The following is a 17396-nucleotide window of genomic DNA, read 5'->3' on the forward strand; positions in this document are numbered from 1 at the left end:
ACTTCAAAAATGATAAGAAGAGATTTGTTTTCCAAGCAAACAATGTATTATGGAAATTCTAATAAGGCGGGGAGATTATTGGCAAATTATCTTAAAGCAAAAAAAAGAAGAACTAACATTAATGGAATAAAAGATGATAATGGTATAATAACAAATCAAACAAATATAATATTAAAACAATTTTTAAAATTTTATAAGGACCTGTATTCTTCCGAGCCTTATTTGGAGAGACAAAAAGATGGAAAAAATTTTTTAGATTTAATTAATGGACCTAAGGTTCCTGATCATATAAAACGGAGTTTAGATGAACCTATATCATTAAAAGAATTAGAAACAGCATTGAGATCTCTTAGAGTTGGATCCGCTCCAGGTGGTGATGGATACACAGTAGAATTTTACAAAACATTTCAAAATGTCCTTTCCCCATATTTACTAAATTTATATCAGACACAACTTATAAAAGGTAATATTAAAGGTACTATGGCTGAATCAATAATAATTGTTTTACCTAAGCCAAATAAAGATCCTACTTTGGTTTCAAACTATAGGCCTATATCTTTGATAAATGTGGATAATAAACTTTTGGCGAAAATTTTGGCTTTGAGATTAGCCAAAGCTCTCCCACATATTATAGATATGCATCAAACGGGTTTCGTTGCTAAAAGACATTCCTCTAATAACTCTAGATTATTGTTTCACATGTTAAACTTATCAAAAAAAATGGATGAACCGGTCTTTACTGTTTCATTAGATGCTGAAAAAGCATTTGATAGGGTAGAATGGAATTTTATGTATCAGACTTTAGAATGGTTTGGTATAGGTTCTGGATTTATACAAATGGTAAAAACATTGTATAGCTTCCCGATTGCAAGACTAAATATTAATAATAAGATATCTGATGGTTTTCAATTGCAGAGGGGAGTTAGACAAGGTTGTCCTTTATCTCCTTTGTTATTTGATGTTGTATTAGAACCCTTATTGTTAGCAATACAGCAAACGAGGGAGATACAAGGTATTCCATATTCAGATATGGAATATAAAATTTCGGCTTATGCTGACGATATTTTGCTTTATTTGAGAAATCCAGAGTCTACCTTATCTTCTTTATTGGAATTAATTGATAAGTTTGGCAAATTTTCAGGTTATAAAATTAATTGGAATAAATCTGAAATTATACCTTTAAATATTCATTGTGTAAAAGGATTATTTAACACTTTTCCATTCATATGGAAAGAAGAAGGATTTAAATATCTTGGCATTCAAGTTAAAAATACAATTGAAGATACCGTAAAAGAGAATGAAAAATATATACTTAAAAAAGTTACGGAGTTGTGTGAGCAATGGAACCCTTTACATATTTCTTGGTGGGGGAGAGTACAAACTATTAAAATGATGATGTTGCCTGTAGTTTGCTACCAAATGAATATGATACCTATTTATTTTCAGGGGTCCTTTTATAAAAAGCTTAATAGCATTTTAACAAAATTTCTTTGGCTTGGTAAAACACCTAGAATAGCTTTAGTAACTTTGCAAAAATCAATTAAGGAGGGAGGGGTAAATTTTCCAAATTTTTATAGGTACCATCAAGCCTATATTTCACGTCAGGGTATGTCTTGGATCCTCCCAGAACTTATGGATAATGCACCGGATTGGTTATATTTAGAATGGCGCTTTATGTTTCCCCTAAATTTAGTTCATTTGCCAAGTATTAACATACCTAGAAGATACAGAGAAAATAAAATATTAATGGATACTTGGAAAACATTGAGGTTTATTGATAAATTAACACCTATCCCAATAAACAAATCAACTAATCAATCTATATGGATAAACTCCAAGATCAAAATTGGCGGAGCTCAAATCCTTTGGAAGAACTGGATTATTGCAGGCATTAGATCTTTAGACGATGTTATTTCAGAAGGTAAACTGCTGGATTTTTCACAACTGCAACATAGATTTGGTCTTAATAAAACACAAAGTTTTAAATGGTTGCAATTGAAGCAGGCCATACAGGTTGGGTTCCCTGAATGGAAAACATTAAATAATCAATATAGTTTAAAGTTCTTATGTTTTCAAGCAGACTTCCTAGGACATCAGGCCGCATTGTGGTATAAATTAATATCTGGATATTTGAATAAAAAACCAAAAAATGGTCTAAGAGATATTTGGAGCATTGAGATTAAGCATCAAATTAATGCATCTCAATGGCCACTAATTTGGTCTTGGAGAATGGGATGTACAGTGTCAGCATCTATGAGACAAACTTGGTTCTTTTTATTACATAGAGCTTTTTGGACCCCTACACGTTTGCAAAAATTAGACAGTTCTAAGTCAAATAAATGCTGGCACTGTAATCTTGAACCAGGGACGTTAGATCACTTACTGTATCATTGTCCCTATATTAAAAGTTTTTGGAATTCAATTTGGCCACAAATTAATAAATTGATGGAAAATCATATAACAATATCATATGATACAGTATTATTTGGAATGATGATGAGAAAAAAAAGTCAAATTTCACCAGAAAATAATAAGCTTTTATTAATCATGACAGGGGTTGCCATTCAACATATAACCAACAATTGGAAGAATTATAATAACCTAAATTATACATTTTGGTGGAACACAATATGTCATATATTCAAAATGGAAAGAGCAATAGCAATACAAAGAGGGACATATATTAAATTTATAAAAATATGGGGGCCTTTGACAAAATATTGTAATGAGTAAATAGTAGGTTTTTTCTTCTTCTTTTCTTCTTTTAAATATCTTTATTATGACACACATAGAGGGAGGGTAATGAAAATAATTTTTACATAATATGTTATAATATATTATACAATATGTTATGTATGAATGAAAAGTAATAGAAGGGTGGGGGGAGGGAGTGGGGAAAAAAATATATTTAGAACATAATGTATTAGATATAAAAGTGTTATTGTACATTCATCACTTGTATTTTAACATGTTGTACACTTTCTGTAAAATTTGAAAATAAAAAATAATATAAAAAAAAAAAAAAGAATATTGTTAAGTTTTTTATAAAATGACCCCTGAAAAAATATTGGTATCATACTCATTTGATAACAAACCACAGGCAATACCATCATTTTAATTGTTTGAATTCTTCCCCACCAAGAAAGATGTAATGGATTCCATTGCTCACACATTTCTGTTATTTTTTTCAATAAAAGTTTTTCATTCTCTTTGACTGTGTCTTCAATTGTATTTTTGATCATAATTCCTAAGTATTTTATTCCATCTTCTTTCCAAATAAATGAATATGGGTCAAATAGTCCTTTCGTACAATGAACATTAATTGGGAGGACTTCAGATTTGCTCCAATTAATTTTATATCCAGAAAAAGTGCCGAATTTCTCTAATAAATTAAGTATACATGGAATAGTAGTATCCGGTTCTCTTAAATATAATAAAATATCATCTGCATATGCAGAAAGTTTAAATTCCCAGTTGGAAAACGTGATTCCCTTTATCTCCTTAGTCTTATTTATTGCAATTAATAAAGGTTCTAGGACAATATCAAAAAGTAATGGAGACAAAGGGCATCCTTGTCTAACTCCCCTATGCAAATTAAATCTAGTTGATAAATTATTATTAATATATAATCTTGCACCAGGAGAGCTATACAATGTCTGGATCATTTTAATAAAACCGGAGCCTATACCAAACCATTGTAAAGCTTGATACATAAAATTCCATTCCACTCTATCAAAAGCTTTTTCTGCATCTAAAGATATTAGAAAAGCTGGATCATTTATATTTTTTGCTAAATTTAATGAGTGGAATGCTAGTCTAGTATTATTTGATGAATGTCTTTTAGCAATAAATCCTGTTTGATGTACATCTATAATGAAAGGAAGAGCTTTTGCCAATCTAAGTGCTAATGCTTTAGTCATTAACTTATTATCCACATTTAATAACGAAATAGGCCTGTAATTTGAAACCAGAGTAGGATCTTTGTTTGGTTTTGGTAAGACTATAATTATCGATTCTGCCATAGTACCTGAAATATTTTCATTCTTTATTTGATATTGATATAAATTTAACAGATGTGGTAAAATGATATTTTGAAATGATTTATAAAATTCAACAGTATACCCATCTCCACCTGGAGCGGATCCAACTCTAAGAAACTTCAATGCTGTTTCTATTTCTTTTAAAGATATAGGATCTTCTAAACTTCCTTTTATATGATCCGGAATATTAGGTCCAAGTAAGGAATTTAAGAATGTTAATCCTTCTTGTTCTTTATTTTTATAAGAATTAGAAGTGTATAATTCTTTATAAAAATCAAGAAATTGTGTTATAATATCTTTTGTGCTGGTATGTGTGTTACCTTGTACATCTTTTATTGCAATAATCTTAGATTTTCTTTTCTTTGCTTTAAGAAAATTTGCTAATAATTTTCCCGCTTTATTTGAATTGCCATAATATTGTACTTGTTTATTGAAAATGTCTTTTCTCACATATTGAGAAGAAATCTCATTATATTTAACTTTTACTTTTAACAACTCTTGTAATGTATTGTTTTCCCATTTTTTAATTAATTTATTTTCTAATAATTTAATTTGTTTTTCCATATCTTCATATTGTTTTTTAAGTTGTTTTTTAATAAAAGCTGAATAAGAAATAATATTTCCTCTCATTGTTGCTTTAAAAGCATCCCATAAAATTTCTATATTAATGTCATCTGAAGAATTAAGTTGAAAGAATTCTTGCATTTTTACTTTAAGATCTTCTAAGAATTTCGAATCTGCTAATAAATCATTATTAAATCTCCATATTGAATTAAATTGATCAATATTATAATTCTTAAGGTTAATCCACACACCAGCATGATCTGAAATTATAATTGGATCTATAACTACTTTTGATACACGCTGCAGTTACAAATATATAATCAATTCTTGAAAAAGATTTATGGACCTGAGAACAAAAAGAATATTCTCGATCATTAAAATGAAGGATACGCCATATATCTATTAAATTACAAGATTGTATTAAATTATCTAGTCCTAAAGATTTTATGATTTTACTTGGTTTCTTGTCCACAATTGGATCCATTACAGCATTGAAATCTCCAGCTACTACTAAGTTAGAAGTAGCCAGTGGTAGTAATATCTGTTGAATTTGATTAAAAAACTCCATTTGGTTCGAATTAGGAGCATAAAGATTAAATAAATCCAGGGTTGTATTTCCCAGATCCATTTTAATATGTATCCATCTTCCTGAAGAGTCAGAATTTATTAATTTAAAATCAGCTTTGCATTTCTTATTTATTATTATCGCTACCCCTGCTTTCTTCCCTATTGCCGGTGAATAAAAACATTTTGATATCCATCCTTCTGTTAGCTTCCTAGATTCAGTGTCCGAAAGGTGTGTCTCTTGTAGGAAATAAATATCTGCGTTTTGCTTATGGAGAAAACCTAATAATTTTTTTCTTTTTATAGGATGATTTAAGCCATTGACATTAATTGAAAAAATTTTAATATCCATTTACTTTTGTAATTAAAATTTGACATGAAATCATATGATTATTATTTTCAGATATCCACACATTGTAATAATATATTTTCCCCATTCTCTTTCTTCCCCTCTTCCCTCCCTCCCCTCCCTTCCCCCCCAATATTAACTGTGTATGCTTGGCAACACGCATCTTAGGTCAGGTATCAAAACACTCCACAAAAGTTCATTTCCTGTTAAGATTCAGATATAAGTCACAAATATATCAAATATTACTAAATAACATTAACAATCCATATAATATTTAAACATTTTGCCTTTTTTTTTTTTTCCAATGTTAAATTTAATCTTTTCAAATATTATTTTCTGTATCATTTTCATATTTTATAACTATTAATATATCTTATTAATTCAAATAATATGAAAAATATTGTAAATTTTTTTTTTTTTATAAAATTCATATATATCACCTTTATATTTTCTAATTCTATTTCTTTATAATATTTTTAAGTAATATATAAGTTTATGAATATATTCTAGATCCTTATATTTCTTTTAAACTTATATATTATATAATGAGATGTTTCATTTCTTTGGAAAATAAACAATGTTTCACATATGTGTGCTACTTGTACTATGTGATTTTTTTTTCCCGTTCCAGAGCTTCCTTCCTTCATTATACAGAGTCATACCTCATTCATATAACATACTTCCTAGTTTCATTTTTAAGATATATCAAAGTTAAAGATGTGTCATTCCATTATCTTTATTCATCCAAGTAAATATTATTTTTTCTTCCTTTCTTCTTCTTCGTATTTTTTATATCCAGAGTATTATTCATTTCTTTTCAATAGTTTGTTAATTCCGAATAAGTTCCGGTTCCAGCGACGATCTAATTTTAGTTTATTTTGTGATCTTTCATCCGATGTAATCCTTTATCCTTTATTATCAAGTCTAGTAGTTTATTTATTCATATTTGTTCATAGTTCATCCGGTTTTAAGAGTTATTCTTTACATGTATTTCCTTTTGCAAGGACTTCTGGGATTTGTAGTTCCATTGAATCCGAGAAAGGATTTTTAATAGGTTTATTCTTCCTGTATTGTCTTCTGAGAAGTGGGTTATATATACATACATCTTCATTCATTCTTACATACATTCCATAGGAAGAAAGCTCTGGACCATGATTCAATCACATAATAGTATTTAGGATCTGCTCATTACAGCATCTGTTATTATTAATATCAATAGTTAATTTATTTATTAACTTTCTAAAACCAATTAAGGGCTTATATCTCGTTTTTATATTTAAGTTCTTATTTATTATCTAATAAATATTATATTCTTCCTTGTTTAAAAACTATATTACTTTTATCTAAGATCTTGTATACTTATATGTTAATTTATCATTTGAAGAATCATTCCATTCTAGAATGTATAATCTATCCATATTTCTAGTAAAAAGATCGTTGAAGGAATTTTTTGAACAGAGTCAAAAACATTCTATACCGTTTTTCATCTGCTAAATACTTATTATATTCAATCAATAATTTCAAAAAATACAAGGTGATATTAGCTCTTCTTAATACAATGAAAAACATATCATTTCCCCTACCTGTTTATATTATAAGACATTCAAACTTGACATTCAAATTTTTTGAATTATAATAAAATAAAGAAAATTAAGATGACATTGGCATTTCCTGGTTTAGTATATATTTTTGTAGCTCAGCATTATCAAAGGTTAAAGTTTTGTTTGCTATGGTTACTTTCATATTTGCTGGGTATACAAGACCAAATTTTGCTCCCAGTTCACGTAGTTGTGGTCTCAAATCCAGCAGTTTCTTTCTTTTAATTGCTGTGCTTTTTGCAAAATCCGGGACAAAGTGAATACGGGCATCTTGATATTGTAAACCTTTATTCTGTTTTGCAAGATGAAAAATTTCCATAACCTGTTGGTGGCGTAGTAGTTTAAATATCAGTGGTCTCGGTCCTTGATGCTTTTCTGACCTCTTTGTTGGCACTCTATGTGCTCTTTCAATCTCTATGGGATATTTAGTTTGTAGAGGAAGTAGTTTTGGTAATAAGTTTTCTATAAAGGTCACCGGATTCCCCTTTTCTGCTCCTTCCGGTAAACCTATCAGACGAACATTGCTTCTTCTCTCACGATTCGAGTAATCCTCCAGTTCTTTAGTAAGTGTTTCAATTTTCTTTTTTTCAGTTTTTGTGTTGAGAATTTCCTCTTCCACAGTTATCATTCTTTCTTCTAAATCGTTAGATTTTAATTTGATTAGATCCATCTTTTTATTTAATGTTGAAACATCATCTGTTAATTCTGTAACTTTTTTTGTGAGAATTGAAAGCATTTGTTTGATTTCTTTAAGTTCTTTCATTACTTCTGGATCTGCGGTTTTGGATCCTGTCTCTTGTTCGGGCTTTGCTCTCTTGCTGCTTCCAGAGACTGCGAAGTCGTTTTTATTTTGCTTTCCTGACGCCATTGAGTTTATTTTTATCATAAATTTAATCTTAATTCTTCAAATTTTTGCGACTTTTTTATTCTTTCAAGGACTTTTTATACGGAGCTCTTTTGTTAACCGACCTCCTTCATGCGTGTCCAAGCCACGCCCCCTAGTGAATTTCCATGAGATGGCGCCAGAGTCCATTAAGATGCATCACTGTTGGCTAGCTTCATTTTTCAAACCATCTGTAACAAAGTTTCAGCCATATGACACATAGGGCTCCTTTTATCAAGCCACGCTAGCGGTTTAACATGCGCTAAACCACTGGCCGCGCTAGCCTCTACCGCCTCCTCTTGAGCAGGCGGTAGTTTTTGGCCAGCGCAGGGGTTAACACGTGATGAAACGTCACGCGCGTTAACCCCGCTAGCACAGCTTGATTAAAGGAGCCCATAGTTAACGTTTGACAGCCATTTGAATTGACCACATGTACATTTATCATAATAATGGAAAAATACAAGTTCCATGCAGTGATAAAACATTTTTATTTGAAGAAGTGGATGGCCATGCAGATCAAAGCCAAGTTGGATGAAACTCATTGGTTCTCTGCACCAGCTCAAGGAAAAAAGAAAAGATTACTACTCCAAGCTGGTAGGCACGGAGTCTATAGACTCAAAAAAACTTTTCAACTTAGTAAAAAACCTCACCGACACCAAACCTCACCTAGCAGCTCAAGGAAAGCACCCACCAACAGCCACCCAACTCGCAGACCACTTCAAAAACAAGATCACAACAATCAGGACTATCTTCAATAACACACGACCCCACCTAGTCGAGATAACAACAAATCCCCCAGTAGGAGAAGCCATTGCAGCAGACAGGATCTGGACCGAATTCCCTGCAGTAAACTGGACAGATATGAATTGACTCTACAAAAAATACAGTCAAGCCTCATGCGACCTGAACCACTGCCCCTCATATCTGATAACTAACGCTACCCCCAAATTTAGGGCCAGCCTAATGCAATGGATCCAAATTACTCTCACTGAAGGTCAATTCCCGCAGCACCTAGGAGAAATCATAATCACTCCAATTGTGAAGGATCACAAAGGCCTAATAGATAACCCCGCTAACTATAGACCCATCGCCTCAATACCAATATATGTCAAAATTATAGAAGGATTTGTTGCCCAATACCTCACAAATTACCTGGAAGACCACAATCTTCTCCACCCCTCTCAATCGGGGTTCAGATCCAACCACAGCACGGAGACTCTACTAGTAACCCTACTAGACACAGCCCGACAGCACCTCAGCAAAGGCAGAAGGATGCTGATAATTCAACTTGATCTATCCACAGCATTCGATCTGGTTGACCACACCATCCTACTACAGATACTAGAAGCCATAGGGTATATAACTGGTTCCAAGGATTCCTTAAAACCAGATCTTATAGAGTTAAATCAAACAATCTTAAATCAGATCCATGGTCCAACCCCTGCGGGGTACTTCAAGGATCACCACTCTCACCTACTCTCTTCAAACTCTTTTTATCATCTCTGGGTTCCACCCTAGACAACCTAAATGTAACCTCTTTCAGCTACGCTTATGATATCACCATACTTCTACCCTTCAATTCTCCTGACCCCACTTCTACAGAAAAATTGGAAAAAACCCTACAAGCAGTGGAAAAATGGATGACAGACCACAAACTGAAACTGAACACGGACAAAACAAAATTTCTACTCCTTGAAAAGGATAAGAACCCCTCCAACACAGAACTAGAAATTAACTCCACCAAATACCATATACAACCCACCCTTAAACTCCTGGGAGTAACAATAGACAGATGCTGCACAATGCAAGCCCATATCAACAAGACCACCCAGAGAGCATTTCTAGCCATGCGCAATTTATGTAAAATCAGAAAATTCTTCGACAAAGAGCAATATAGGCTCGTAGTCCAATCCCTAGTACTAGGTCTACTGGACTACTGCAACATCCTCTACCTGCCTTGCCCTGCAACAATGATAAAACAATTACAGACAATCCAAAACACTGCACTCAGACTGATCTACTCGCTAAGAAAATTTGACCACGTCACCACTGCCTACCTAGACTCACACTGGTTACCAATACAAGCGCGAATCCAATTCAAATTATACTGTCTATTATTCAAAGCAATAAATGGCTCAGCCCCCAATTACCTAAACAACCGCCTGAACCAAAATCTCGCCGCTAGACAAAGAAGATCTAAGACTCCATTTACCTACCCCCCACTCAAAGACACCCAGCGTAAGAAGATGTTTGACAGTCTGCTAGCGACGCAAGCAGCGAAATTGGACCATGCCATCTCCAACCTGCTGATGACAACAAGCGATTTCAAATCTTTTCACAAAGAAATCAAAACCCATCTATTCCAAAAATTTTTACAGATGTCATCAGTGTTCCCTCTAAGCTGAGCGCATGAGCGATCGCTCACTATTTTCAGTGGCGTCGCTCATACGTTGTCTCCTGTCGCTCACTCGAGGGCGGGCGGAGGTGAGAGGGCGGCGGTCTTAGTGTATTTTAAAGTTGAAAGATGCAGCGGCAGCTCCTCTCAAGATCCCCGACTGCATCGGACTTCTGACGCAGGTGGGGATTCGTGAGAGGAGCCGCTGCTACGTCTTCAGTGGTGTACCAAGGGGGGGCAGTCCGCCCCGGCTGTGCACCCCTCCTAAGGCTGCAGTCGGAGAGGAAGTTCGGGCCAGCGGAACTTCCTCTCCAACGGCAGAATTGACATCGGGGGAAGCAGAGAGAGCTTGGGGCAGCCGCGGCAGTGGCTTTGGGGCCTGTTTCCCCCGATGGTTGCGGCGGTGGCTTTGGGGCCTGTTTCCCCCGATGGTGGCAGCAGTGGCTTTGTGGAGGGTAGGGAGAAAGAAAGAAAGGGAGCAGGCAGGGAGACGGAAGGGAAACAGAAAAAAAGGAAGGGGGCATCAAGAGAGAAAAAGCAAGAAAGGGCAGGGAGAGAGGAAGAAAAAGTTAGGGGAGGGAATGAGGTCTGGAGGAGAGGAAGCATACAGGCTGAAAGAAGGGAAGAAAGATTGGATGCACAATCAGAAGATGAAAGTGCAACCAGAGACTCATGAAATCACCAGACAAGGTAGGAAAAATGATTTTATTTTAAATTTAGTGATCAAAATGTGTCTGAATTTATATCTGCTGTCTATATTTTGCACTGTGGCCCCCTTTTACTAAACCGCAATAGTGTTTTTTAGCGCAGGGAGCCTATGAGCGTCGAGAGCAGCGCTGGGCATTTAGCGCAGTTCCCTGCGCTAAAAACTGCTATTGTGGTTTAATAAAAAGGAAGGGGGGTATATTTGTCTATTTTTGTATAGTTGTTACTGAGGTGACAATGCATAGAGTCATCTGCCTTGACCTCTTTGAAAAAAACCCAGAATAGGAATGATAATTAACATTTTCTCAGCCTATAGTGTGCTTTGTGTTTTTTAATTTTATTGTTGGTAGATCATTTTGACTTGGTCATTTTAAAGTAGCTTGCAAGCTCAAAAAGTTTGGGCATCCCTGAGCTGGAGCATTGAAGCTGTGTATTTCTATTTTATCCCCCCTTTTACAAAACTGTGGAGCGTTTTTTAGTGCCAGTCGTGGTGGTAGCAGCTCTGATGCTCAGACTTCTATGAGCGTCAGGGCTGTTACCACCGTGGCTAAAATCCACACTACAGTTTTGTAAAAGGGGGAGGGGTTCGTTTGTGATGACATATTCCATACTAGGCGAAGGTGTTTTCTGTGTTCTGTGTGTTTGAAAGACATGGTTTTCTGTTAGGATTGACGGTGTAGGATTGATCTGTGCTGGTCTGGCTTGTTTAGTTTTACAACGGGTGTATTGATGTACTGCTCACTGCAATATGTAAGATGCTGCCTTTTCCTAGGTACTCATGTGTGACGTGTGGCTTGTTACTAAAAATCATGTTTTTCGTACAGATAGGGGGGGGGGGGTGCCAAAAAATGATGGGCCCCGGGTGTTACATATGCTACGTACGCCACTGTATGTAAAGATACCAGAAAGCTGGCGAAGCAAAAACTTTAAGTAAATTGTTATTCTTCTAAGTTTTGATTATTTAACCCTCCCACAATCTCACGGGCGCTCGTTTCAAGTTTCAAGTTTATTGAGATTTTGATTTAAACGCAATATCAAATATTTTCAATGCGTATAACAAAAATAAATTTGGGGAAATAAATAAAACCATTTGAACAATAAACATACAAACATATCCATAGATGATTAAAAATACATAAGGAGTACAAGGATAAACTACATTTGTTTAAAAATGCGTCCTCCGCGCCTGCTCATAAGTTTGTGGAGTATGTAACTTGTCGCTCATGCATATTTTTTTTTGCACACACCTCATCAATCCTTAGAGGGAACATTGGTCATAACTCCAACCTGGATTCCCCTCAGTGTGACTCCCCCATCCTCCCTTCTTCACCAGTTACCCTTCCCCTCAAAGCCCAAGCTTGTCAACTGCTTCCCTAACTGCATGTATACTGAAACTGCACTATATCCTATCTGTACAGCATCCCGAATTGAATATCCACTGGAATAGCCCAATCCTCCTTGCCGTATCCCATTCCCTAAACTATACTACACCATTCTTCTTGTAACTCCTCTGGAAATGTTCTTCTTCTTGTAACTCTTCTGGAAAAGTCCAGAAGTCTCTTTGTAATCATCCTGGAAATGTCCAGATGTCTCTTTTGTAATCCGCCCAGAACTGCAAGGTTGAGGCGGAATAAAAATCAGTAATGTAATGTAATGTAGTTGAAGACTATTTATTTCTGCATAAATGAATTTAAATGTGGCTGTACATGCACCAAAGATGGAGTGTGCTCTGGACACCCAGTTGAAGTCATCATGAAGGATATGACTGAAAAAAATCCATCGTATTGTTATGGAAGACCGCTGAGTGAAAGTGTACAAGATTGCTGAGACTGTAGCCATCTCAAGTGAACGACTGCACAATATCCTGCATGAAAAATTGCACAAGAAAAAGCTGTGTGTGCAGTGGGTGCTGCGATTGTTGACGACCAGAAATGCAAGTGAAAGAATATTTCATTGCAGTGTTTAGTGATGTTTAATAGCAATCCGCTGGAATTTTTGCATCGATTCATGACCAGGAGCAAAACTTGGATCCACCACTATACACCTGAGTCGAAGCAGCAATCAAAGCAGTGGACAATGACTGGTGAAAGTGCGCCAAAGAAGGCGAAGACTGTTTTGGCAGCTGGGAAAGTGATAGCCACTGTTTTTTGGATTTCCCAAGGAATAATCCCGATCGACTAATTGGGAAAGGGTAAAACATTAACAAGAGCCTATTATGCAGCATTGTTGGACTGTTTGAAAGATGAGTTGAAGGAAAATGGCCAAGATGGGCACACAAAAGCATGCTCTTTCACCAGGACAATGTGTCATCCCACACATCAACCATCGAAATGGCAAAATTGCAGAAATTGAGCTTCAAATTGATTCTTCATCCTCTCTATTCCTTGGACTTAGCCCTATCTGTCTTTTTCCTGTTCCCAAACTTTGGCTTGGTGGGAAGAAATTTGTGTCAAATGAGGATGTCAATGTTGCCATCAATGAGTATTTTGCAGAATTTGAGAGAACCTATTTTTCAGACAGGATGAAAAAAACTGGACTAAATTTATAAGAATATAAGAATTGCTGCTGCTGGGTCAGACCAGTGGTTCATCCTGCCCAGCAGTCCGCTCACACGGCGGCCCTCAGGTCAAACACCAGTGCTCTAAATGAGTCCAGCCTCACCTGCGTACATTCCAGTTTAGCAGAAACTTGTCCAACTTTGTCTGGAAACCCTGGAGGGTGTTTTCCCCTATAACAGACTCCGGAAGAGTGTTCCAGTTTTCCACCACTCTCTGGGCGAAGAAGAATTTCCTTACGTTTGTACAGAACATAAGAACATAAGCAATGCCTCCGCTGGGTCAGGCCCGAGGTCCATCGTGCCCAGCAGTCCGCTCACGCGGCGGCCCAACAAGTCCAGGACCTGTGCAGTAATCCTCTATTTATACCCTTCTATCCCCTTTTCCAGGAGAAAACTGCTCAATTCTTTCTTAAACCCCAGTACCGTACTCTGCCCTATTACGTCCTCTGGAAGCGCATTCCAGGTGTCCACCACACGTTGGGTAAAGAAGAACTTCCTAGCATTTATTTTGAATCTGTCCCCTTTCAACTTTTCCGAATGCCCTCTTGTTCTTTTATTTTTTGAAAGTTTGAAGAATCTGTCCCTCTCTACTCTCTCTATGCCCTTTATGATCTTATAAGTCTCTATCATATCCCCTCTAAGTCTCCTCTTCTCCAGGGAAAAGAGACCCAGTTTCTCCAATCTCTCAGCGTATGAAAGGTTTTCCATCCCTTTTATCAGACGCGTCGCTCTCCTCTGAACCCTCTCGAGTAACGCCATATCCTTCTTAAGGTACGGCGACCAATATTGGACGCAGTATTCCAGATGCGGGCGCACCATCGCCCGATACAACAGCAGGATAACTTCTTTCGTCCTGGTTGTAATACCCTTCTTGATTATACCTAGCATTCTATTCGCTTTCTTAGCAGCCGCTGCGCACTGTGCCGTCGGCTTCATTGTCATATCCACCATTGCCCCCAAGTCCCTTTCTTGGGTACTCTCAGTCAGTAACATCCCTCCCATCGTATAGTTGTACCTCGGATTTCTGCTTCCCACATGCAATACTTTACATTTCTCAACATTGAACTTCATCTGCCATCTCGTCGCCCATTCCCCTAGTTTGTTCAGGTCCTTTTGCAATTCTTCGCAGTCATCTTTAGTCCGAGCTCCACTAAATAATTTGGTGTCGTCCGCAAATTTTATTATCTCACACGTCGCCCCTGTTTCTAGATCATTTATGAATATATTAAATAGTAGCGGCCCGAGCACCGAGCCCTGCGGAACACCACTTGCGACCCTCCTCCAGTCTGAGTAGTGGCCCTCTGTTTCCTACCCACCAACCAGTTTCTGATCCATCTATGTACGTCTCCGTCCACCCCATGGTTCTTCAGTTTCCGGAGTAGACGCTCGTGAGGCACCTTGTCAAAGGCTTTTTGAAAATCAAGATATATGATGTCTATGGGGTCTCCTTTGTCCATCCGTTTGTTGATTCCTTCGAAGAAGTGCAATAAATTAGTTAAGCACGATCTCCCCCTGCAGAAACCATGTTGGCTTGGTATCAGAAGTTTGTTTCTTTCCAAATGCTTATCGATGTTTTCTTTTATCAGTGCTTCCGCCATTTTCCCCGGAACCGAGGTCAGACTCACTGGTCTGTAGTTTCCCGGGTCACCTCTTCTTCCCTTTTTAAAGATGGGCGTGATGTTGGCTATCTTCCAATCCTCCGGTATCACGCCTGTTTTCAGGGATAGGTTGCAAACTTGCTGCAATAGTTCCACTATCTCCTCCTTTAATTCCTTCAGAACCCTTGGATGGATTCTATCCGGACCCGGGGATTTGTCAGTTTTTAGTTTTTCTATCTGCCTGCACACATCTTCAAGGCTCACTTCCATGGATGTTAATTTTTCTGCTTGATTTCCATTGAAGAATTGCTCAGGTTCCGGTATGTTGGTTGTGTCTTCGTTCGTAAATACAGACGAAAAGAACATGTTAAGTCTTTCCGCGACTTCTTTCTCCTCCTTCACTACTCCCTTCCTGTCTCCGTTGTCCAGCGGTCCCACCTCCTCCCTAGCTGGCTCTTTCCCTTTGACATATCTGAAGAAAGGTTTGAAATTTCGTGCCTCCCTGGCTAGCCTCTCTTCATACTCTCTTTTGGCTTTTCGAACAACACGTTGACATTCTTTTTGATACTTCCTGTGCTCCTTCCAGTTCCCCTCAGTTTTGTCTTTTTTCCATTTCCTGAAAGAATTTTTCTTATTGCCTATTGCTTCCTTCACTATTTTAGTCAGCCATACCGGGTCTTTTGCTCGACTCTTTTTACTTCCCTTTCTGAATCTGGGGATGTACAGATTTTGCGCCCCGCTCACCGTGTCCTTGAAAAAAGACCAGGCATGGTTTACCGTTTGCCATTTCTTGGAAGTGTTCCTAAGTTTTTTCCTTACCATTTCCCTCATTGCTTCGTAGTTTCCTTTCCTGAAGTTGAAGGTTGTCGCTATGGTTCTCTTTCCTTTCAGTATTCCTACTTCAACTTTGAACTTGATCATATTATGATCGCTGTTACCCAATGGTCCCACTACTTCCACTTCCTTTGCAGGGCCCATTAACCCATTTAGAATTAGATCCAGAGTGGCATTTCCTCTCGTCGGTTCTCTAACAAGCTGCTCCATGAAGCAATCTTGTGTAGCCTCCAGGAATTCTGTCTCCCTAGCGCATCTTGAGCTTCCAAGATTCCAGTCTATCCCGGGGTAGTTGAAGTCTCCCACAATAACTGCATAACCGCTTTTGCATTCTCGCTTCATCTCGGCTTCCATTTCTCTATCGATATCTCCGGATTGCCCGGGTGGACGATAGTATAGGCCCATCTTTATTTCATGTCCTTTCCTACGCGGTATTTTAACCCATAGCGATTCCAGCTTGTTGGTCGTCTCCGCTGTGTCCATTCTCGTTGATTTATGCTTTCTTTTATGTATAGGGCTATTCCACCTCCTTTCTGTCCTGACCTGTCCTGGTGATAGAGCTTGTACCCCGGCAGTGCTGTATCCCATTTGCTTTCTTCATTCCACCATGTTTCAGAGATTCCAATGTTGTCTATGTCCTCTGCATTGGCCACGGCTTCTAGTTCCCCCATTTTGTTTCTTAGGCTCCTTGCATTAGTATATATGCAATTTAGGTCCTGGCATTTTGTTGTCTTCACTTCCTTTCCCCGTGCTTCGGTCTTTAGTGTCTTCTCTTTTGTTACACTCTTTCTAACTTCCTCTTCTGGGTTAGTTGACTCCTGTAATTTGTCTATCCCCTTTCAACTTTAGAGAGTGCCCTCTCGTTCTCCCTATCTTGGAGAGGGTGAACAGTCTGTCTTTATCTACTAAGTCAATGGAGACTGTCTGTCTTTTTCTACTAAGTCAATGGAGACAATGTGTTTATCTATTAAGTCAATGGAGTCTACGTTGAGGAATAAAACTGTTTTTTTCCCCAAAAAAACTGTGTTTAACTTACTTTTTTACCAAACTTTTCATAGGACAACATTAGTGGAAGGAATACTCAGGGTGTTGTCTTTATATAGGTCAGTATTAGAGGAAGAAATACTCGCAAGGTGTCCCTTCATACAGGGAGTATTAGAGGAAGGAATAATTATACAGGCAGCATTAGAAGGAATACAAATGGGGTTTCCTCCATACTAGGTAGTATTAGAGGGAGAATGACCCTCCATGTGGAGCAGTATTAGAGGGTATGCCTCCCTATAGGATGGTTTTTGAAGAAAAAATACTC

General features: G+C 37.2%; 1 protein-coding gene and 1 long non-coding RNA gene across 6 annotated transcripts in view; one reads left to right on the forward strand and one right to left on the reverse strand.

Moving 5' to 3' along the window:
* Positions 1–17396, forward strand: part of ACADSB (acyl-CoA dehydrogenase short/branched chain) — a 156293-nt gene that overhangs the window by 94911 nt on the left and 43986 nt on the right. The gene's annotated exons all lie outside the window — the stretch shown is intronic.
* On the reverse strand, positions 6130–7764 carry LOC117358980. The gene is made up of 2 exons (XR_004539135.1): positions 7496–7764; positions 6130–6289 (listed from the first exon to the last, which is right to left on the reverse strand). It is a non-coding gene; the product is annotated as an uncharacterized LOC117358980 (long non-coding RNA).

Source organism: Geotrypetes seraphini, chromosome 4, assembly GCF_902459505.1.
Source record: "Geotrypetes seraphini chromosome 4, aGeoSer1.1, whole genome shotgun sequence".
Classification (NCBI taxonomy): Eukaryota; Metazoa; Chordata; class Amphibia; order Gymnophiona; family Dermophiidae; genus Geotrypetes; species Geotrypetes seraphini.